Source organism: Oratosquilla oratoria, chromosome 41 (genome assembly GCF_046742065.1).
Source record: "Oratosquilla oratoria isolate Oo_2021 chromosome 41, ASM4674206v1, whole genome shotgun sequence".
Taxonomy (NCBI): domain Eukaryota; kingdom Metazoa; phylum Arthropoda; class Malacostraca; order Stomatopoda; family Squillidae; genus Oratosquilla; species Oratosquilla oratoria.
This window is the reverse complement of record NC_134817.1, coordinates 28,576,435-28,601,372: the sequence shown is the minus strand read 5'-3', so window position 1 is coordinate 28,601,372 and position 24,938 is coordinate 28,576,435. Positions and strand designations below refer to the sequence as shown.

The 24,938-nt window shown below is 36.3% G+C and overlaps 1 protein-coding gene across 1 annotated transcript in view; it reads right to left on the bottom strand.

Annotated features, from left to right (window-relative positions):
• Positions 1–2,248: 2,248 nt before the first annotated feature.
• The window catches only part of LOC143021080 (adenylate cyclase type 6-like), a 733,530-nt gene continuing 710,840 nt past the window's right edge, over positions 2,249–24,938 (bottom strand). Inside the window, exon 24 of the mRNA XM_076178340.1 lies at positions 2,249–4,575. The gene's annotated coding sequence lies outside the window, so the exon portion shown is untranslated. The remainder of the gene's footprint in view (positions 4,576–24,938) is intronic.

Genomic DNA, 24,938 nt, shown 5'->3' with positions numbered 1-24,938 from the left:
CACTCATCACAGTCATTTTCTTAGTGCTTCCCACTGCAACTACCTTTCCCTCCCTATCCTCTTTCACATTTAGCAACTCCCTAAAATACTCTGCCCATCTTCCTCTTACTGCCTTCTCTTCCATTATCATCTCTCCATCTACACCTTTTACCTCTTCTTCTCTAATTGATTCGCCTCCTCTTCCTCTCTTAATTTCTTTCCAAAACATCTTTTTACTCGTATTACTTTCAAAATTTTCTGTTATACTCTTACCCCATTTCACATCTGCTCTCCTCCTTGCCTCCTTTATCTTAAGCTTTACTTCTCTTCTTTTTGTACTTCTCACATGATTCCCTTGTCCTATTTTGTAACCAATCTGTGAAAGTTTGCTTCTTCTCTTCTATAACCTTCTTTGTTTCCTCATCCCACCACTCACTACCCTTCCCTCTACTTCCTCCCATCCTTCTTGTTCCACACACCATCTTTGCACACCTTGTGACTCCTTGAACCATCCCCATTCCTCCTCCACTCCTAGTTCTACTCTATCCTTCACTCCCTCCCACTCCTCTATCAGCTTCTTCTTGTACTCCTCCTTTTCTTCCTCATTTATGCAGTTCACTTTAAGCACCTCCCTACCTTTTGTCCTTTTCCTCTTTCTCCATCTATCCTCCACTCTCAACTTACCTGTGGTGGAGGGAAAGAATACTGCCACTAAGTCTTCCCACTTGAATCGTAAGAGGTGACAAAAATGGGACGGGGATTAGGGCTAGGCATCCTTCTCCTTTTAGCCCCACAGAAGGTATTCCTAAAAAAAAGTAAAGGTATAAGAGGGTCTAGGAGTTTTCCAACCAGTACCCTAAGGTTTGGGACTTTTAATGTGCATGGATGTGGTACAGATGAGAGTGAAAGGGAAGAGATAGGCAGTATGTTTGTGAGAAGAGAGATGGATGTGTTGGCTTTGAGTGAAACTAAGTTGAGAGGGAGGGGCGAGTGTGAGTTCGGGAGTGTAGTTGGGAGGTTCTCAGGAATGAAAAGAGGATGAGGGAGATGAAGATGAAACTGGGGAGATGTGGGTTTTTGTACGTGTATATGGGCCTGGTAGTGAGAAGAGTGTAGAAGAAAGGGAGGCTTTTTGGAAAGATTTAAATGAGTGCATAGAGGGATTAGGGAGAAATGTCAATGTAGTGGTATTGGGAGACCTTTATGCTAGGGTAGGAAATGAACCAATAGACGGAGTGATTGGGAAGTGTGGAGTTTCAGGAAAGAATTGTAGTGGAGAGTTGATGGTGGAGATGTGTCTAGAAAGAGAATTGATGATAGCAAATGCAGTGTTTAGGAAGAAAGTCAAGCATAAGTACACATGGGAGAGGGTGATGGATGGAAGGGTGGTAGATAGAGCATTAATGGACTATGTAGTGGTAAATAGGAGTATAGTATGAAGAGTTAGGGATGTACATGTTCTAAGGGGAGAGAGGGGGGAATATCAGATCAGATCAGACCTTTGGTCTTACCTGGGGTAAAATGAAGTGAAGTTGTAAATGAAGGAGATGGACACGCTACGTGCTATATGCATAGACTGTCCTTTCTTGCTTGTGCTCCACAAAATATCAGAAAGGCAAATTGTGGAGGAAATTTCTAAGACCACATGTACTTATCTTTGTTAAACCTAGCCCAGTAGTGCTGGAAAATTTGTTGTTGGTTTAATGATAAATAAATTGACAAGAGAAGTTGGCATGTTTATGGCAAATAAAAGGGCTACAAGTTGTCTTGTTTGAAGATATCATTTATATCATGAGATACACATAAAAGTTACAAGATTTGGGGCTTTTGGATTACTTTTGAATTTCCAGATGAATAATTAAATTTCTAATACTACGTACCAAAGACCATGTGTCACTGAAGGAAAATCAAAAGTAGTTGTAGGGCTACTAAAGGAGTGACTGGAGGAAAGTGGCAGAAAGGAGGAATAGTAGAAGTTAAAAGTGGATGAGTATCTCTTAATGAATACATACTCATCTGCAATCTTAAAAAGAATACTATGTGACTTTGGGATGTAGGAGTGTCACAAAAGGTCTTTTAGTATTGACTGCATATGATTTATGCAATTAGTTAGACAGATAACTTGAGAAATGCTACATCACTGCACAGTGATTATTGTATATTTTGAACTAATACTGGTAGTACAATATAGTTCTGTCACTGTTTGTATAGGATCTTGTTCCTAGTTCTAAGAGTGGTACTGGAATGGATATATTCTTTAACACTAGATTATTCAGAGGGCTTCCAGACAGGGACTGATATATCTTCTATATTTTCTGTGTGGGCCACAACAGTGTAATTGTGTTCATCTTTGGTCAGATTCCATACTTGATAGAAAGGTTAATCAAACACTATTATTCCATCCAAGGTATCTATTATATTGCAGTCTTCAACCTACAATCGGCCACTGCAGTCATGGACCGCCATGGCCCAACAACTGCTAGTGGGAGTTTAGAACACATTGCCATTGATTGCATCATAATCACCATCATCTCATTACCAGGGTCAGGAGAAGTGACACCGAGGCAGGGGGTGGGGGTCTAATGTCCATCTTGCCCTAGGGGCATGCAACCCTCTGGTCCTCCAGGATTCTGTAGTCACATCACTCTACTGTATACATAAAGGCACTGTGGAAATGGGTCCTTCTTGTCATGGTGCAACATCTACCCACCTCTTCCACATGACAATGATAATAAAAGAAAAAGTGTGTTGCCATAGTGCTTTTCTGCATGTGAGTGAAGTGCTGGACCAGGGCTGGTGCAGGGCCACAATTCCCATGGGACCAGCTGGGGTTTATCAGTCTTCCTGTCCCGGGCCTTTCAAAGGCTGGAGCCAACCTTCTCCCCATAATCGTCATTACACGTCACAATCATTATCATTATGAATCATATACATGTTAAAATATATAAGAATACAGCTATTATACTTTATGTACAAAAACTTAACCTACTTGCCTAACTATTGTTTGAGCTTTTATAAAGAATTTAAATTTTAACGGTCGCATCTGTTATCTCCAGAGTTCCAGATGAACTGGAAACACCGTCATTCTTATGAATTGCTACAGGTGCGGTGGGCTTGTTAAAGCTTGTCACACATTAATAAAAGTGACATCAGTAGAAGAATTAGTGAATGTGGAGTTTTAACACCAATGACAATGTAATGCTTCATCATACTGTATTAGCATTAGAAGAAGTAAATATTTTATTATTCTTGCCAGAATGAATTAAATATCCCATTGTTGGTGGATGTATTAATAGAGGTAAATGTACACACTGTACAGTACCTGGCATAGATGACAGGAAGTATGTAAAGGTTTAATATTCTTGCCAGTAGAAATAAATACCATCATTACTGGAGGTGAAAATACCACAGGTATAGGTGATAAAGTATGAATAATGGTGTCTATGAAGACATGGTTCAGTATGTGACTGACTTATTAAGTGTTTGCAGTGGGCATACATGATCTTGGATATATTTATATACTTTAATAATGTTTGAGATGGTGCATGCATTGATGCAATTGGAGATGGAAGTGTAAATGGTGATGATTATGGATTACAAATAATAGTTTAGATATTGGTGATGATATTCTTTTGACTATGAATGTAGTATTACTTTAAATGGCTTTTGGGTTGGTTGGAAGAGATGTGCAAATTTGTGATTTGATGTACTGTATTGAGGTAATAGATGAAGCATCACTGATAATGTAAATGTTGGTACTGCTGTTGATGAGAGTAGTGTTGCAGGTGGTGTCATTGAGTAATGGTAATGAAGACTGTGGTGCTGCAGTTATGCAATGCTTATGGGTGCAAAATGATGCTTGCTGGATTAGGTATGACACCACTGGGTACCAAACTGAGGCCCATAGTCATGAAACCCATCAGATACCCTGTACCATGGTGAGGGTAGTGATGCACAATAACATCCATTCTTGTTCGTAATTACCATGGCGTTAAAATAATTCTTGCCCTAATGTATGACATACAATGCCACAGTGTGCTCAATGGGATGTTCTTGAATGTAGCCCAAGGAAAGACAACTGGCTCACAGTAGAAGTTAACCATACAGCGAGCATGTCATTACATACTGTTGTCTGCACTATACAAGTTTCTTTATGGTGTTTTATTTATAAACAGATAATTTAAAGTGTGGGACTGCTGGTTCAGAATAAACTAACATGAAACCTGGGTCTAATTCTACATACATCTGAGGTTGTAAACTTGGTCGAGAAGTGTAGGAACCTCACCTTTCTGATTTCTTTTTAAAAATCACTACCACTACTGTCAGAGTACAAATATTTCCATTTTGTGTCTCATTTTGGTAATGTTTTATACTGTACTATTTTCTTTTATGGTAAGATATATACTTACGTGTAAAAAGGTCTTAATCACTTTAATAAGGGGGTGGCCAAATCACAGCATATTTTTTATCTTGGGAGAAAAATATGAAAAGAGGATATCCTTAGTCCCCTTGCTCTGCCCCATCTTTCTTCTACAAAACATAGGGGAACACAGTGGTAATATTCAGGTCCACCATGGGGAGTTCTACTGTAAGACACTGAAAACTAAAAAAAAAAAAAAAAAAAAAAAAAAAAAAAAAAAAAAAAAAAAAAAAAAAAAAAAAAAAAAAAAAAAAAAAAAAAAAAAAAAAAAAAAAAAAAAAAAAAAAAAAAAAAAAAGTATTTACTGGAAATACAGGAAAACTGAATTGAATAACAGAATTTTGCAAGGTTCTGAAAATAAAATTTCAAACATGGAATACCAACATTTCAAGACTGAGCATCCATTTCTCTATGACCCATGATCCATGTCTGCATACTCATACCTACTGGGACTGGATAAAATTTCCACTTGTAAGTATTAATGTGGCTGTTGTCTTCTATGAAGGTGAAGTATGGACAATGCATAATTTTGAGTTATGATGAGAATAAATATTTTTTGTCCTAAAGGAATTATTCTTAATGTTAATGGCTGATATAGAAATATATATTTCCTACAGCTGTGTAGATGCCAAATACTGTGGTAAATATGTAAGTGAAGCCATTGAAGAGGACACAAATCCAAACTATGCACCAGATGGCACATACAACTCAAGAACCTGAAGTAAACGCCCCTGTTTATTCTACTGTCACTCAAAAAACCGAATCACTTCAAATGAATTAAAATTTTCTGTTTAATGAGATGTTATCTGAGGATACAACACTTGGCGTGTATATTTTTATATTGGTATATATTTTGTTTACCTGTATGCATGTTGGTTCTGTTATGATATCCCCAGACAATATAAAAGCATGGAGTATATATATATTTAATGTATCCAGTATGGTTGTTGTATACAATTAAACCTTACCTAACACCACATTCATACTGAGCCTCCTGAATGACACCAGTTTGATCAATACTGAAGTCTACAAAATAAGAGAGCAATTTCTTTTTGTCTGGCAAACATCATAGTTAAATAAAGAATACATGTGAGAACATTAAGACAAGTTCACAATTTCAATTCTTGAACAGTAATAACTGAAATATAACTATAAACACTTTCTGTGAGAGTAATGGATAATTAAAAAGGCATAAAAAATTAAGGAATTTCAATTACAATGATAAAAAAATGTAATATTTACAGTGTAGCTTATTTATGACTTTAAAGTAACTGCCCTTTAAACAACCACTTTACACAAAACACACTGCACAATGTATAAGGAACTTCAGGCCAGCCATGCTGTTTAAATTTAGACTCACAATTTTGAAGTGTTTGCAACCTTTTTTGTCATTCTGACTTTAATGTATAAATGTACTTTGTATATATACTTGTTACATTTATTATTGAGTAGATTAAATAAAACAGAATGATAATTTGGACTTAAATATGTTGAATAAATAAAATCATGTTGTCAACCCCTCATCTTAATTAGTATAAATGAGTAACCTTATAAATGGTTTATGTTTACAACCACTGATTTTATCCTTTGTTTCTTTAATTTTAGTTCAGGTCTATAAGTTTCCAAGAAGCATATTTACCACTGTGATTATAGGAAAAATGGAAGTTAAATCAAGCACTTGAAAAAAGTGCACACTTGTCATAATGCTTACTGTGTTGCAGCATGGATTAGTTCTGCATCCACCCTACTGTACATGTCATGATACACTGACACTGATAAAGATATAGACATGGATCACAGAAAAATGGATAGCCAGCCTAAGGCCATTTTATGTGCTTGGAGTTTTTTTTTTATGAATCTAGGCCCTGGTGGATTAATGTAAGTGATTCTACAAGAGAAACCACTTATGAATGTGAATCTGGATAAGGAAATCATTGTCAGTGGGGAGCATATACTGAAGGGTACATCACTCCATTCAAACACCAGTCCCATTATTCATGGTTTCCCCAAGCAGACCCCCATGCAGCCACCTTTCCCATTCAAAACAGCTCTCAAAAGGATCAGTTGACTTTCATCAGCCACGAGTTTTCTGAGTGTCCCCTTTATCTCTTCTAATGAAGGTTGTCTTTAGTAGAGACAACTTTGTGAGTGGGGCCAACATTAGAAAAGCATGCCACACATCTATATGGCTGGAGTTGATGTTCACATATTATGCTGGTCACAGGTCTTGACTGAGTTATACAGAGGAGTTGCTGATTTTATATAAAATCATACTAGTGACATTCCAAAAATTTCTGAAGGCACTTGGTACCAAAGTTGTTGAAATGTCTCTTCAAATCAGAATTTAGTGTCTGTCTCACATAAGTACAGCAAGACAAGGAGCATAAGTGACTTGAAGATTCAAATCTTAGTCCTGCATAAGTATCAGCAACACTATATACTCTGGTTGAGTGAGTCCATAACACCATGGGTTATGGCAGTCATCCTGATATGACCCACCACTGTTATGCACTACATTACCAAGGTATGTAAAACTTTCCACAACCTCAATGTACTTACTGCACACAGAGAAGCTGAACTATATCATCTTATAAGCCCCCAAATACCTGGATCTTGATCTTGGTACAGGAGACCTAGTAATTGCTTCCTTGTGCAATGATGTAAGAGCTATAGCCAGGACCTTCTACAGCTGTGCAAGAAATACATCATCAATGCCAATGGCAAGGTCAGTGACCTTGGTGCTGTCAATGGATGCTCCACAATGGGACTGATTGATGACTCTGTCCAAAACACAGTCCATACAAGTATTCAGGTGTTATGGTGAGGACACATTCTTGTCTTACTCCTGAATTAACAGGAAAGAAGATAGACATGCCTCCTCAACACTTCACAGTTAGTGTAGGCTAGATATCAATTCAGTAATCCTTGCAGGAATCCCATGTATCCACAGAAGACTCCAGAGTACCTTACAATTAATTGAATCGAACATCTTCTAGAGTTCAACACAAACTGTAGACAGCCCCTGATGAAACTCAAACTGGTGTTCCATAAAAATCTGAAGACCTAGAATCTGATCGGTTATTGACTTACTGGGCATGAACCTAGATTACTCAGACCCCTGGAACTTTAGTAGATGTGAGCAAACATGCCAGCAACAGATGGTTAAGCACCTTGTCTGGCACACTACTGAACACTATATCCCAGTAATTTTTGCAGTACTGCCAGTTCCCTTAGCCCTTCCATTTAGGGACAACCACCCCTTTTTCCAATCAAAGGGAATGTTGGATTTTTGAATGGTGGGCAGTACCATATGCAACACATGGATTATGGTTTCAACTCTGGTTTCTAGTAATTCTGTGCTGATGTTGCATATGCCAACTGCCTTTCCACCCTTCATACCTCTTATTACCTGGTGGAATAATCAGAAACATGCAGGTCTTGTATCTTTCTAGTCATGACTTCAAACTCACCATTTTGTTGTGGCAAATCTCTGATACAGGGACTGATAACTTTCCCTGCTATGGGTGAACTGTGTCTTACTGCATTGCTTTTGACCCATACAATGTAGTGGGGAACAGGGCAATCCTTCATCACCGAGGTGCTGAGATGAGAGGGGTGGTTGAATGGGTTTAAATTGTTTATGATGTGGGTGTGTATTTCAACTCATGCATCCACCCCCATTTAAAGGGGGAAGGGTCTTTGGTATATGTATGTGTATAATGCCACCCCCTTTTTTATTCTGCTGTTTTTCAAGAGCAACACTCACCACATCCATTCTATCTATGGGTGACACTGTGACCTTATGCACAGCCCATCCCCTTGCTCAAGGGGGATAGTTATGACTTGTAGTATCAGTGAAAGCTTTTCATGGAGGGAGCATGGCTTAAACTCAGAACTTCATATGTGGTCACAAGACTATCTACTACACCAGCAAGCTGTATAGGTATGTGTTATTCACCATGGTTTTGGATCACATGTTGGACTCATGATCAATACTCTCATGGATGAAAGCTTAGAGGTTGTATATATGGTCCCATTTATTGGGTAATGCAGTGATCTTAGACACACACCCCTACAACTCCTTGCCCATCAGAACTAAGGTTCCAGCTTGCATTGCTGAGATGCTTTTTACCTCTGGGTGGGGACTTAGACTCCAATCACTGAATTAACAGTCAAGGACAGTACCACTACACCAACAAACTAGTGTATGTGTATTTACTTAATTGTACACAGGAAAGGAGCAATGTTCCAGCATATGTATATGTGTATGTGTGTGAGTCATGATAGTTTAGAGAGTACCGTACACAGTACAGCAGTGTAATGGTAAGTTATGTTATCAATGCTGGATTATATTATAGCAGCAACATCAGCAGCATACAAGTAGCACCAGCCTTCAGTGGTCTGGTGTATAGATGGCTGTGAATAGAGGAGTAAAAGAAAGTCACTTTCTTGCCCCTACCCTTCCTCTCCCTTCCATGTTCTGGACATTACATGCCAGTCATTCCAGGGTCACTCGACAGGTGTACTCTGTCAATGCCAACTCCTGGTCTGACATATTCCACCTGGCATGAAGCCCTGCTTCATGGTGACTGAATGGACACCCAAAGTGACACCGTACTGTAGAAGCATTGATTCTTGAATTTTTGAAGTGGGATTAGTTGGCAGCACAGGAAGGCAAGATGGTCACGGAAGAGCGAATTGGAACTTCGCAACCAAGACTATATTTGGCCACTAAAATATTATTTGTAACTACATGTCTTTACAAAAAAAGGCCGGCAAGGGCTAATGTATCATCACATTTCCTTGAAATATCGACCAGTGAAAACAATTATTGGCAGTTGTCCTCCTGCTCTCTTTAGGCTGAGATGCCAAGGACCTAACATAAACTGTACAAGTCTATGCACGACAATATAAAACATTTCAAATTATACTTTGCACCTATAATTATATCTTCTTATTTTGATAAATAGCATCAATGTATCTAAGATATATATATATATATATATATTATATATATATATATATATATATATATATATACATATATATATGTATGTATATGTTTATATACACACACATCTAATCATAATCTGCCATTTCTATACGGAATGTCAAAATTGGGTGTGACATAAAGCTGGTCGATTCTGACCTTCCCCAAGTCACAAGAAAGACAAATTTAGCAGATAGATATACACAGGTTCAACACCAAATTATTTTTCCACACTTAGTATTTACACGTATATCTTCTTCATAATTCTCTTTATAAACTATTGAAGATATTCCACACACAAATTATCTTTGTGAATATATTATCTGAGTTTAACTTCAGTTAAGTTACATGTTACACAAATAAACTACTTGAGTTCTGTTCCAAACATAAATTCTATTTCAGACATAATACATCTATTCCAACATAATGTTCATATCTTCCTTCTAACATATAAATACTTTTAATCTGTTCATAACAATTTACACTTATACTAATTATCAAATAATACTCTACATTTAGCAACCAGCAAAGTTGTCATGGAAAGAAGCCCCTGGTACAAAATTTTGGTGGAGTGTGCTGATGACAGTCAATAGGGCAACTCCTACACTAACTTAAGGGTCTGCCTGCATCACCTACCAGTGACTGAATCTTGCATCACCCATACCCCTATGGTACATTTAGGTAGGGGTGGGGATTACATGGTAGCAGCACCTTCTGGACCCGTATAGACCTTGTCCTCATTAGTGATATTCTGTGTGCTACAACCAGACTCTTGAATGTAGGAAGCCCATTCTAGGGCATGAATCTATGGTGACACACAATGGATGAGGCAATGGGCACATGCCAGGCAAAGAATGGTTAGTTATGGGTGATAAGTTGGTATTTTCCATGATCAGTATGTGGTGGAATGCATGCTTGTCAGTTAATGCTCCACCATCTTGTCTGAGGACGGAACTAAATGATACTCATGCCCACTCCTTCCCTTGCCACTTGACACTAATATTCTCTCTCAATTACCGTATGATAATACACATGCATTTTGTCTTCTGAAACTCTGCCCTCACCCTGCCAGCAGCACCTAGATTATGCATGACACCACACATGCATGGGTTGGTGCATTCTTAGTTACATCCAGGAAGAGGAGCTCACTCAAGGGAGGGATCAAGCCATTCCCAGGTACACCTTGCTCATGTATTTTAAATCTTAAAATTGTAATAACCTATCCCTCTCTCAATGCATAAGATAATCTTGCTGAACCCTTCCATATACATATCAATAATGAGAAAATTAGCTAATACTGGAATCTGGAGCACCTGTCTTATAGCAACAAGGGTATATTAGTCATAATGACGACCTCTGTCTGGTAATAGAAAATAAATATTTTGATCTCTCTACCTCTTTCCCTCTGTTTTTTAATCACTTCTTTCACAAACTTCCTACCTTACACTCCTTTCCCCCTTTCATGCACACAACACATTTATGCATGCATATGTATATATGTATACAGTATATATATATATATATAATATATATATATATATATATATATATATATATATATATATATATATATATATATATATATATATATATATATATATTATATATATATATATACACACATGCAGACACATTTACCTAGTTGTATTATACAGGAAGGGAGCTATGCTCATGGTGACCAGTCTTTGTATCTCTCAGCATCAAGTTTTTCTTAAAATCTTGAATAATGTTTGCAGTGTGTGCAAACACTATTCAAGATTTTAAGAAAAAACTTGATGCTAAGAGATACAAAGATGGGTCACCACGAGCATAGCTCCCTTCCCGTATAATACAACTAGGTAAATAAATACACACATATACATAATATAAGCTTCTATACAGTAGAACCTTGGCTCTCAACCACAATCTGTTCTAGAATCTGTTCCTGAACCCCTTTGGTTGAGGACTGAAACAAAATTAAGGACGTCAATATGTGTATATTGAAATAATAAAGGTAGACTGATATTTTTTTCTCTTATTAGTAGATAGTGTAAAAAAGGTCTGTGGCAAATTTTATGGAAATCCATTGAAAAAAACAAAAAAATATATATATATATATATATATATATATACAGTATATAATTGATGTATTTTATTTTTCTTATACTTTAGTAATTGATAAAAATTGTATATATATATCTTTTTAACTAGAAGCTTTGAGGAATAGAGATTTGGGAATGGATGCTAAGAGGAGATTGTGTTTACCTAGTTGTACTATATGGGAAGGAAGCTATGCTCATGTTGACCCATCTTTGTATCTCTCAGCATCAAGTTTTTTCTTAAAATCTTGAATAGTGTTTGCACACACTGTTTCTTTGTCTAATTTGTTCCAAGTATCTATCACTCTGTGTGGGAAGCTATTTTTTTCAGATCTCTTCTGTAATTATCTTTTTTTAGTTTCTTTTCATGTCCTCTTGTTTTTCCATTGTCCCATTTCAACAAGTCATTCTTATCTAAGATTTCCATTCCCTTCATAATTCTATAGATAGTAAGTCTCCTCTTTCCCTTCTTTGTTCCAGAGTTGGTAATTCTAATTTGGACAGTCTTTGTTCATATGTCATTTTGGAAAGAGTTGGTGCCAGTTTTGTTGTTGTTCTTTGTATTCTAATTTTTTTATATTCTTTTTGGTACTGGGTGTCCATAGTGTTGCTGCGTACTTGAGTTTTGGTCTTATTAGTGTAGTTAAATATTTTTTTAGCATTTCCTCGTCCAAATAGGCAAATGCCACTTTTATTGACCTCAATAAATTATAGGTTTCTCCGACTATTTTATTAATATGCTTATCCGGTGTCATGTCTTCGCTGATCATCACTCCAAGGTCTTTTTCAGTTTACTTTTTTTACCTCTTCTTCACCAATTGTTTTTACTTTTTCCAAATTCCATTATACTACATTTTTTTATATTGAATTTCACTTTCTAGGAGTTCATTTCCAGATCTTGTCCAAGTCTTGTTGTAATAAGTTGCAATCCTCCTCCGTTTTTACTTTCTTTAGTATTTTTGCGTCGTCTGCAAAGAAATTCATATAACACTCTACTCCTTCATCCATGTCATTTATGTATATAACAAACATGATCGGGGCCAGTACTGATCCCTGTGGGACACTAATCATTTCTTCCCAATTTGAGAATTTGTCTCTAATTACTACTCTCATTTCCCTCCCAGTCAGGAAGTCTTTCATCCATTCCAATAATTTTCCTCTGATGCCACCTATTGATTCTATCTTCCTTATTAGTGTATTGTGTGATACCTTATCAAATGCCTTTTGTAGGTCCAGAAAGGCACAGTCTGCCCAATCATCTCTCTCTTGTACTATGTCTATTAATCTTGAGTAGAAGTAGATCAAGTGTGTTGTACATGATCTTCCTTGTCTGAATCCAAATTGATTTGGATTCAGTATAGTTTTTTCTTCCAGATGTTTAACCCATCTATTTTTGACGACCTTTTCACAAATTTTTGCTACTGTGCTTGTCAGACAGACTGGTCTGTAATTTGATGGGTCTTCCTTGTTTCCTCCCTTATGAATTAGTACAAAGTTTGCCTTCTTCCAGTCTTGTGGCACTTTTCCTTCTTTAAGTGAGAATCTAATTACATTGTATATTCTATCTGTTAATTCTTCCATGCATTCTTTCAGTATCCAATTTGCAATTCCGTCTAGAACATGTGATTTTCTGACATCAAGGGTTTTGATTTTGTCACTGATTTTCTTCTGTGTTACAATTATTTCTTTCATTGAAGGGGATCTCTTTTTCTCTATTTCCTCACAGTTAGGTGATTTTTCTATTGTGAATACTGATTTGAAATGGTTGTTCATAATTTCAGCCATTTCCAGTTCTTCTGTATATTCATGTTTACCTTGGTGCAGCTTTTCTATTTCTTGTTTGTTCTTCAGTTTGCCATTTACATACCTGTACAATAGTTTGGGTTCTTCCTTGCATTTTTTTTTTTTTTTTATAGTTTCTCTTTTCATCTCTGTGCATTTTTACATACTCATTTCTTAGTTTGATGTACATTTGCCATTTGCATGTTTTCTTGTCTCTTTTCCATTTCTTCCAAGCTTCGTCTCTTTTATCCTTAGCCTCACTACACCTTTTGTTGTACCAGCTTTTTATGTATGTTCTTTCAATTTTTTGTTGTGGTACATATTTATTTACTCCCTCATTGTAAATTTCTTCTAGTGTATTCCATTTCTCTTCCATCCCTGTTTCTTCATTTAGGAATTTTTCCCAGTTTGCGTTTTGAAAGAATTTTTTGAGTTTCTCAAACTTTGTTTTGTTGTACATTAGTCTTCCTATTCTATGCTTATCATTTCTGCTTTGATCCATTTGCTCTTTCAACTCAAATTCTATTAGTACATGGTCACTCTTTCCTATCGGAGTTTTGTAATAAATTTTATCAACAATTTCAGGCTCTGTCATAAGTATTAAGTCCAGCCATGATGGTTCTTCACTACCTTTGTATCTGGTGTTTTCCTTATCCACTGAGTCATTGTGTATTTGATGGTTATGTCGAGCAGGACGTTGCCCCAGAGTTCCTCTCCACCCGTCACTGTCATTTCCTCCCAACATATTTCTTTTGAATTAAAGTCACCCATAATTACTGTATTTCCTCTGTCCTTCAGTATATCAGTTAATTCATATTTTATATCTTCTAATATTTTGGAGTGATCACTTTCTGTCCAGGACTGTGTTTTGGGGGGCACATACACCACTACAAATTTTCTACTCTTCATATGTTTGCTTTCAACTTGTATCATAATTGAGTCTACATTATTTTTTCTTTCAGTTATTTTTGTTACATTTAAATCTTTATTAGTCAAAATTAATACTCCGCCACCCTATTTATCCTTTCTATTCTTTGTCCAGGAGTTGTATAAACCTTGTTCCATAGTGTTGGGTGATTGAGTACACTTTAATTTAGTTTCCACTATTCCCATTATGTCTGGTTTTTCCAAGACCAGGTAATAATTTAATTCATTCATTCCTGAAGTTATTCCATCTATATTGGTATAAACTATTTTTAATTTCCTTTCTCCTCGTCTTTTCCTGTCTTCTTTGTTCCCTTTTTCTTTATATACCATTTTCTCAGCCTCAGGTCCACCACTCTCCAATTTTTTTTTTTTTCATTTTTTTTTCATTCGCTTTGTTTCTAAGTTGTTTTTTTTATCCATATATTTTTGTAATGTTCACTATTTGCTAATTTTGTTGTTCTGGATAGTACTTCCTCTGCAATTGTTTGAGATCTAAGCTTTACTTTCAGTGGCCTGTATTGTTTTTCTTTAGAGTATCTGCCCATCCTATAGGTCTCCTCGATTTCCCTATCCAAGCCTTGTCCTTCCGCTTGTAATTCTTTCAGAATTTCCTTAGCGATCTCTTTCTCCTCCTTTTCCCTCTGATATCTAGGTACATCATGCTTCTCTTTAATGCCATAGATTACAATGCATCTTTTTTTATCCACTGTGTCCCTAACTAAGTTGCCTTTCTCTTTAATTACTTGGATCACCGTTTCCTTGGTATTTTCCTTGACCTGTTGCTCCATTATTTCTTTAAGGGATACTTTTTGACATTCCTGTTCAACTTTCCACTGTTTCTTTATTTCCTGTAAGTCATTTTCTTTGATTTTTTCTTCCACCTTTTCAGTCACTGCTTGCATTTGATCTTTTATCTCCTTTTTTAATGCCTCATTCCTATTTATATCTTCACTTTTCAACCTTTCATTTTCTCCCTTTAATTTATTTAATTCCTTTTTTAAGTCATCTATCTCCCTATTATTCTCCTCATTGGCTTTCCTTAGCATAGATACTTCTTTGTACATTATTTTGTACTCACTTTTGAGTGAAGGAGTGATAGTGCTGACAGCACTGTATGGGGGCAGAAACATGGAACATAAGAGAGGAAGAGAGGAGGAGTTTGAAGGTGTGTGAGATGAGGTGCCTGAGAAGTATGATAGGGGTTACTAGGCTGGATAAATTGAGAAACGAGGAGGTGATGAGGAGAACGGGGGTGGAAAGGAAGTTAGGAGATTGGGTTGATGAAAGAGTATTGGGATGGTTTGAACACATGGAAAGAATGAGTGAAGAAAGATTCGTAAAAGATGTGTGGAAGGCAGAGGTGGAAGGAATAAACATAAGGGAAAACTTCTGAAATGAAGAAACAAAGATGGAAAAGAAATGGAATATATTAAAAGAAATTTATAAAGAAGGAATATATAAATACATACCAAAGCAGAAGCAGGAAAGGGTGTACATTAAGTGCTGGTACAACAAAAAATGTAGTGAGGCAAAGATAGACAAAGCTTGGAAAAGATGGAAAAAAGAAAAAATAATAGGTAAGTGGCAAATATATATCAAACTATGAAATGAATATGTAAAATTACACAGGGAAGAAAAAAGAAACTACAAAAATGACATAATAGACAAATGTAAGGACCCACCTAAATTATTTTACTGGTATGCAAATGGTAAATTAAAAAATTAGCAAGAAATAGTGAAACTGCATCAAGAGAATGAGGAATATATAAAAGATGTAGAAATGGCTGAAGTTATGAACATTTTAAATCTGTATTCACAATTGAAAATACACAAAATTGGGATGAAGGATAGAGAGAAAGGTCTCCCCCAATGAAAGAAATAATTGTGATACAGAAAGAAATAAGGGACCAAATAATAAACCTGGATGTCAGAAAACCACACGGCCTGGATGGAATTGCAAACTGGATGCTAAAAGAGTGTATAGATGAACTAATGGACAAAATATATAAGATGATAGATTATTCACTTAAAGAAAGTACTGCAAGACTGAAAAAATGCCAATATTGTGCCAATATATAAAGGAGAAACGAAGAAGACCCCACAAACTATAGACCAGTCTCCCTTAAAGTACAATAGCTAAAATATGTGAAAAAGTCATTAAAAGTAGATGGACTAAACATCTGGAAGAGAACAATATACGAAATCCAAAACAATTTGGACTTAGATAGGGAAGATCATGTGCCACAAACTTGATTTGTTTTTATTAAAAGTTAATAGATATAATGCAACAAAGGGATGGATGGGCAAACTATGCTTTCCTGGACTTACAAAAGGTGTTTGATAAAGTACCACCGAAAAAAAGTATTAAGAAGACTTGAAACAACAGGTGTACATGGAAAATTACTGAAATGAATGGACGATTTCTTGCATAAGAGAAAAATGAGAGTGGTGCTTAAGAGATAAAATCTCAACCTGGGAAGAAATGATAAGTGGAGTCCCACAGGGTTCAGTACTGGCTCCAATAATGTTTGCTATACATATAAATGACATGAGTGAAGGTGTAGAATGTCATATGAACTTCTTTGCAGATGATGCAAAACTACTAAAGAAAATATGTACGGAAAATTGCTACAGAGAGACCTGGACAAAGTCTGGGAATGGAGTCAAAAGTAGGAAGTAAACTTGAATATTAAGAAATGTAGTATCATGGAATTTGGAAAAAAAAAAAAAAAAAAAAAAAATAATATATATATATATATATTGGGACAATATAAAATCAGTATAAAGGAAGTAAAGAAAGTTGGTTACAAAAAGGACCAAGGAGTAATTATCACCAAAGACATGTCCCCAGACAAACATATAAACAAAATAGTCAGAGAAGCCTATAATTTACTAAGATCAATAATGGTTGCTTTTAATTACTTGGATAAAGTAATGGTAAAAAACAAAAAAAAAAAACAAAAAAAAAAAACTGGTCACACTAATAAGACCAAGATGGGAGCATGCTGTGACACTAAGGAGACCCAGTATAAAAAAGAATATAAGGAAAATAGAATCCAAAGAGCAATGACAAAGATGACCCTAACACTTTCAAAATTGACATACAAACAAAGATTGTCTAAACTGGAACCACCAACCCTGGAACAAAGAAAAGAAAGAGGCGATCTATTGACCATTTGCAGAATCATGAAAGGCATGGAAGTCCTTGACAAAGAAGACTTATCAAGGTGGGATAAAAGAAAAACTAGAGGACATGAAAAGAAACTCAAAAAAGATAGTTATAGAAGAGATCTGGAGAGAAAAAAAAAAAAAAAAAAAAAAAAATCCACACAGAGTGGTGGATGTCTGGAACAAATTGGATGAAACAATAGTGTGTGCAAACACCATACAAGAATTTAAGAACAAACTAGATGTTGTGAGATACAAAGACGGGTCACTATGAGCATAGCTCCCCTTCCCGTATAATACAACTAGGTAAATACACAACACACACACGATAAAACTTGATGCGGAGAGATACAAAGACGGGTCACCACGAGCATAGCTACCCTCCCATATATTACAACTAGGTAATTACATGAGGTCAAATCTAAATATGATAATTGGAAATCAAAGATATATATTAAGTTGGAACAGTGCATGAATTTGAGTCTTGGTATGTTAGAAAACTAGAGAATAGGAGACGAGACCCAACGAATGTTGCTCCTTTCCTGTATACCACAATTAGGTAAATACACACACTCACACAAAAAAGAAATCAACAGCAGCAGTTGAGCAATACACAGTGAATTGTTACTTTGTGTTTCTTGCCTTCACATCTCACTATCAGTCTATGTTGACAGACATACAATATACCCTTCTAAAATTTTATGCAAATGAGAAAAACAACAAATGTAAATATCAAATAGAAAGCTGGTCTTACTCCATGTCACTTTCAATAGAGAGAGTGCCTGATTGAGATACTTTAAAAAGAATAGATTAAGAATAGTAAATGATGCCATACAACATTCTTACTTTACCAGTATGTTGTGCATACTTCAAATTATTTTTCAATATTACAAAAAAATTCAATTTTTAGCATATAGACGTCCTTAATGATCTGTTCGATAGAGATTTATCAGGGTGATATTTTCCCCACAAACTTTGAATTTTGCCCTATTTTCCATTTTTTACCATTTAGATTGGTTGAATACTGATATTTTGGTTGACTACAAGAATGTTTTTTTTTGCCAAAAACTGATTTTTTCGACTTCTAAGACATTTGAGGACTGAGGTTCTACTGTACATATACTTTATTTCCCTATATATAACAAACACCTCTGCATAAAGCAATCCCCATTTTACAGGATTTTGAAAACATTGGTATTTTTTAGAAAAAAATATTGTTTCATTATCAATTTATTGAAAATAATTGTGGAAAAGGTTTTGTAGGGGAAAACAAAAAAATGTGTGCTTTGCCATATTTGCAGCAATCGTGATGGAGGTGTTGGTTGTGATACCAATGGTGATACTGATCAAGTGCATTTTGTTTACAAAGCAATGGTGATAAACTCATCTCAATTCACCAGGTAAATTAAGATGAGTGTTGCCACTAACACAATATTGCTGAACAAGACCAATGGCACAGCCAGGTAGAGGAAACATGATGTCATGGCTTCATCTTTGACCATGAGGTAAAATTTCTTAAATCTGCCCAGCAACATGGGTGACCATTATTATTTCTGCCTCTTAGTGGAAATGGTATTGAAATACAAAGAAAATTTTCTCATGCAGTTCCAATATGTTTCAACTGTGAATTAGGCTTGAGCATGAATGGTGTCAATCATATTTCCATTAATTACACTATCTGATACAGTATTCTGTATAAAAATTGACTATCCACATGGTAAATAGTGTTATACATCAATTTTTTCTCCAAATGAAGGCAAATATGTTGAAAATAATTCTAGATGCTTCCTATGTTTTCATACATTAGTTGTACTAATAATATTATTTTCAATGTCCATTATATATGAAAGAAATCATCCCATGTCCATTGCCATAGCCCAACTCTCATTGACTCTGCAGTCAAAAAGGGGCCAGGTGCCATCCTCCTATACAAACCCTGGCTGTGCCACTGCCAAACCCATTTGCCATTCTGCATTCTTTCCCCAATCTCTAATTTGGTGTGATTTTTGTATTCCTTCTTAAAGAAAAGAAACGAAGAAAAAAAAAAAAGTTCTGGCAAATGTAGTGTATATATATATATATATATATATATATATATATATATATATATATATATATATATATATATATATATATATATATATATATATATATATATATATATATATAACCACAATGCACTTTAATTCTAAGCCATTGATGGCTTAGAATTAAAGTGCATTGTGGTTGTTAAAATGTTTTATGATCACTGGGACCCATTCAGTGTTGTACATATATATATATATATATATATATATATATATATATATATATATATATATATATATATATATATATATATATGCACCAACAATGGGCTCTTGCAGGTGGTGGTCCTGCAAGATGGATGTCAGACAGAATTGTCTCCCTGTTGCCCATCCTCAAAACCCATCAACATCCTTACCTCCATTTAATTGTTGCCTAGACTTTCTTTTTTCAAAGGAAAATAATTTGATTTGTAAAGAAACAGTCTCATCACTTTAAAGTATGGTGGCCCTGTGACAACCCTGGGGAAATCTTTATAAGGAAAAGAGACTGTGTTCGGAAGTGTGCTACCTGGGTCAACTGGAAATATTTAAGTTTGTGGAATAAGTCTGGAATGAAATGTGTAGAGGAGCTATGGAGAAGCCATCAGTATAGTGCACATGACAAATACCCAAAACTACTAATAAAAGGGAAAACTGCAGGAGGTAATTGCAATTATTGACAGAAATGCACTAGCAGAACTGAGATTAGATTTGCTCATGAACTGTCAAGGAAATAACTGCAACATAAGCAAAAATAATAATCAACTTCTTACATGTATGGTTCCTCCTTTTGTTTTCAATAATGAAATATGAGTCATGTTCACCCCCTTCTCATGTAAAACACCACACACAAGCATATAAGTGGATGTGTATTCATTTGTATATCTGTATTTCATAGCTATAAACCAATATTACTGGGTGTGATGTTATGATAAACCAACTGAATTTTTGCTACATCTTAAGCCTATCTGAAATTGATATTCAAAACATACATTGCTCCCCCAATTATCATTCACTTCAACCCATATTTGATCAATAGTGATACCTTGTTTTTGAGATGAGTAACTTTATCACTTCAGTTTAGTCTGGTAATGGGACAGTCAGAGATTTGAAGAGACTGGTGCTCTGATGGATGGGTCTGCCTAACATAGTAATAATGAAGAGGCTAGAGTAGTAGCAGCAATAAATAAAATGACAAGAACTACAATGGCTTGTGCCTGCATCAATGAAGCAGTCATGTTAGGAATCAAACCATAATGCCAGACGATAATTAAAAGGGTTTGGAGAGGCTAATTGATATCAATTATTGTTGAAGAATGGTAGGAATAGTGGGAGAATGATGTTCAAGGAAGAAGGGTGTGTGAAACATGAGGTCATAAGAGGGAGATTGAGAGGGATTTGTGTTGAACCAGATGCACTGTGGGAAGTTCAAGGACAAAGCAGCCTGAAGGAAAAAGGCATAGGACAATCTTAGTGTTCAAAGGGGTCCAAGAGCTATTTTGGCTTTCAGAAACAATATATTATGACTGAAAAGGGTATTACAACTGATAAAGTATGAATGTAACTTTTTGAGGAGAATTTGAGCTGGCTTCCTAAGTTAAAGGTCAAGTTCTACAAACCAAAGTAATATAACCAAATTAATGAGGTGGTTTGTCAATCTTACAATGGCAGATGTTATGAAGCAAAAACCCCATCAAGTTTTCCTTCAAGATCAAAGACAGATCCAGAAAATCACAATCTGCTTCAGATAACTTCTGGTGAGAAATCCATGACTCGGATCAAAAAATATTTCTGGTACAAATGTTTCAAGAAAGAGCAAATGTCCATCAAGATGATGAACATTGTGGACAACCATTGATAGGGGCAAGACCCAGGCAGTATACTGTATATATACATGGAGTTAATTATGGAAAATAGGATTATTGTAAAAAAATGCATTGGAAATGGGGAAAAGCTCAGAAAGACCACCAATGAATTGTTCAATGGGAAATCAATTAATCACAAAAGCAAAGGAAAAGAAAGATCTGGGAGTGTTGGCCACAGATATGTTGGTCACCTGACAAACAGATCAGTAAAATTGTAGATGAAATATACATACATACATATACCATGGGCTTCTCCCCATTACAAGGGGGGTAGCCAAAGTCAAAAGGCATAATTCCACTCCCACTCATTTTATCCCCATTCACCACCCCTCCCTCCCTCTCATATGAAACATATGAACTTAAAAGTAACTTTCTACTACATAGTCAAGATGATGAAATAATCATAGAATGTCTGACCTGCTCTAGATTAAAACATGCAGTGATAATATGGTCTCTAGATAAAATGAAGGATAGAAACAAAATTGAAACAATACAAAGAACAGTGACCAAACTGGTTCCCAGCCTTCCAGATAGAATGTATGGAAAGAGATCAAAAGCATCAGAGCTGCCATTATTGAAATAAAGAAGAGAAAGAGTTGATTCGATACTAGTGGTCAGGTCATTCAAGGGAATAAATAAAACTGACAGAGAAATCTCTTAACTTGGGAATGAAGAGTCACAAAGTCATGGGAACAAGCTGAAAAAGACCACTTGTTAAAAGAATAAAAAAAAAATCCATATAGATAAATTAACTCCTGGAGCAGCTTAAAAGTTGATATACCCCAAACTAAAACCATTAGTACATTTAAAAGATGGAAGAAAAAGAGGACACCACAAGTTCAATTAAATAAATACCACATCAGAAGATATTGAAAAAGTATAACAGCCTATCCTTGCAGATTGTAGATGATGTTTGTGATATCAGGAATGTCATAAAGGAGCATTCACACATTTTGTTGGACCTGTAGAACATAAGACATTTTGAAGCAAAATTTGTGCCAAAACTGCTGAATGACAATCAAAAGGTACATGGCAGTGCAGTTTGCAGACATGACCCTAACTTCATCTTCAGTTATGGATCACAACACTCTCACCAGACATTATTTGTTGTCCAACAGTTTATAACTTTCAAAAACACAGTACTCATTTCCTACCAACCCTATTTGCCTGACCTTACCCACAGTGACTTTCTTATGTTTCCCAAGCTGAAAATCTGGATAAATATTATAGTTTTGATAAAGTTGACAAGATCCAGAAAAAAAAATTGCCAGAGATGTACAAGACTGTCAGACAAGAAGATTTTCTTGAATGTATGGAATTGTGGTAAAGAAGAATGCTGAGACTACTGCATATATACCGAAGGGGAGCCCCACAGCAAATGTAGATGGACGGTGGAACGAATCTGGCCCATGAAGAAATGGCAGTTCTTCAAGAAATGGGGCATCTTGGTAAGACTTTCATCTACCCATTATCCCCAATTCAGTGGCAGGGCAGACACCGCAGTCAAGGCCACGAAGCATCTTATCATGGCCAACACCAACAGTGGAGGGAGCCTTGACACAGATACAGCCTCACTGGCCTTACTCCAGTACCTAAACACACCAATTTGGGGAATCGACAAGTCGCCCGCGCAGTCAGGTATGGGGAGACAATTATGGGACGGGGTGCCCACCACCAGCCAACACCTCCAAGTCACCCAACAGGCAGGGCACTTTGCCAGCAGGAGAAACAGATGGTTGACAACGGCAAAATCGTGGTTAACAGTGGCCCAGCAAGAACTCTGCCACCCCTCCTCCCCGGTGCCCACATGCGAGTGCAGAACCAGGCTTCAAATGTCTGGGACAGGACCAGCACTGTTGTCAAGGCACTCCCACACCAGCAGTATACTGTCAGGCTGGATGGCAGTGGTTGAGTATCCGGAAGGAATCATCGCCACATGAGAACCATGATCATGACACCTGAGGGGCTGTCTCCATCACCACTGATGTCACACAGCACACCCTCGTCCGCCCCCCAGGGCCAATGCCCAAGTTGCCCACACAGGCAATCACGGCCACCTGCACGGTTAAAAGACTTTATTCAACAATGATATGACCACTATTCTGGAGTTCATCATACCAGGGTTGCGTACCCATGTCACAGGCATATTGTATACCTTTGTTTAAGTTCATTACTGTCAAAAATTCATGTTAAGTTCATGCTCTATTATAGTATTAGTTAACCTTTGACAATTATCATGGTTTATCTCGGAGGGAGATGTAGGATGTACGATAGTTTAGGCAGCAGAGTGCTGCCGATATGTACCTGTATGCAAGCATGTAAGAACAGTGTATGCCGAAACACAATGGCATTTCAGTCACCTCAAACACTACTTTAAAGTTGATAGTGGAAACTAGAAGATAGTGCAAATTATTTCCCTGCAATGGTTAAATCAGTGGTACTTTTGGGTAGCACCACATAGTACTTATGTCAGCAATGTCAGTAGCTTTTCCTCATCCATGACTTCCAAAAACCTTTGGAAATATAAATTTTCCAAGGAAGCAAAAGAAATAAAATTATTCCTAAAGGAGTCTGCTGCTGGAAGCAGTAAAAAACTTCTAACCCAAGTGTTGCACCCAGCTAAAGACTTCTTAGCCATGCTTCCAAATAATAGCATATTGTTTTCTGTCCACCTATTTACAGAGAAAAAAGCAATTGTGCATAGTGCTTGAAATTATAAGAGGATCAGAGTTGGACATGATATCAGTCAGGGCTGTTTGTGGACCAATCATACCAAGAAGAAACTTTCCACTCCACATTTGTTGGAGGAATTGAAAGCAAAGTTTAGATCTCAAGAAGAAAGGATTGCTAGTATGACAATCCTTATAACTGAACCTGACTTTAACTGATTTTACTACCTCATCAAAACTGCAATAAAGCAACACATTTTGTTTAGATACTATACACAGTCTAATGACCAACTCATTTATCATGCCTACTTATATATTCTTTGCTATAAATCTATGTACACTTAGAATTCTTGTTTTCTATTGGCTGGCTGACCTGCAATCAAGATCATCAATGCATTTACAATATATCATGTCAATTCTACAACTTGTTTAGCTATATGACTGCTGATATAAATGTTAACAATCATTACCATGATTGTTATTATTACTATTATTATGTCATAGGTGGTCCCAGATCTCACATTACTAAGGCATGACAATCAAAAGTATCACTGCCTCAATGGCCAGTACTTGCCCTCCTTTTCCAGTCCTGTGCAGTGGTGGAGAGGTGAATGGACACACACACTGATAGTATACAGTTCGTATTGCCACATCTCATCTTTGATGTGAGATGTGCAGCTCACCATTCCCATCAGGATCTTGGTCCTGGGTTTTACTTAGGTATGGTTACAACTAAGTTATATCCCATCTTTATGATTAAGTCAAAGTTGACATTTTTATTCTAAGCAATTTACAATTTTTTTTTCATAAAAATAATGCATCACTCCATCTCTATTTGTTTCACAGAATTCTACAGTAGATGATATACTGTAGCAGAGCAGCACAACTGAACACTGAAGAACTGCACTACCTACTCAGAACTACCAGTTCCTTATCTGCCCCCATGCACTGAGGGAAAATATATGCCAATTATATACCAAAGGCTCTTTTCCCA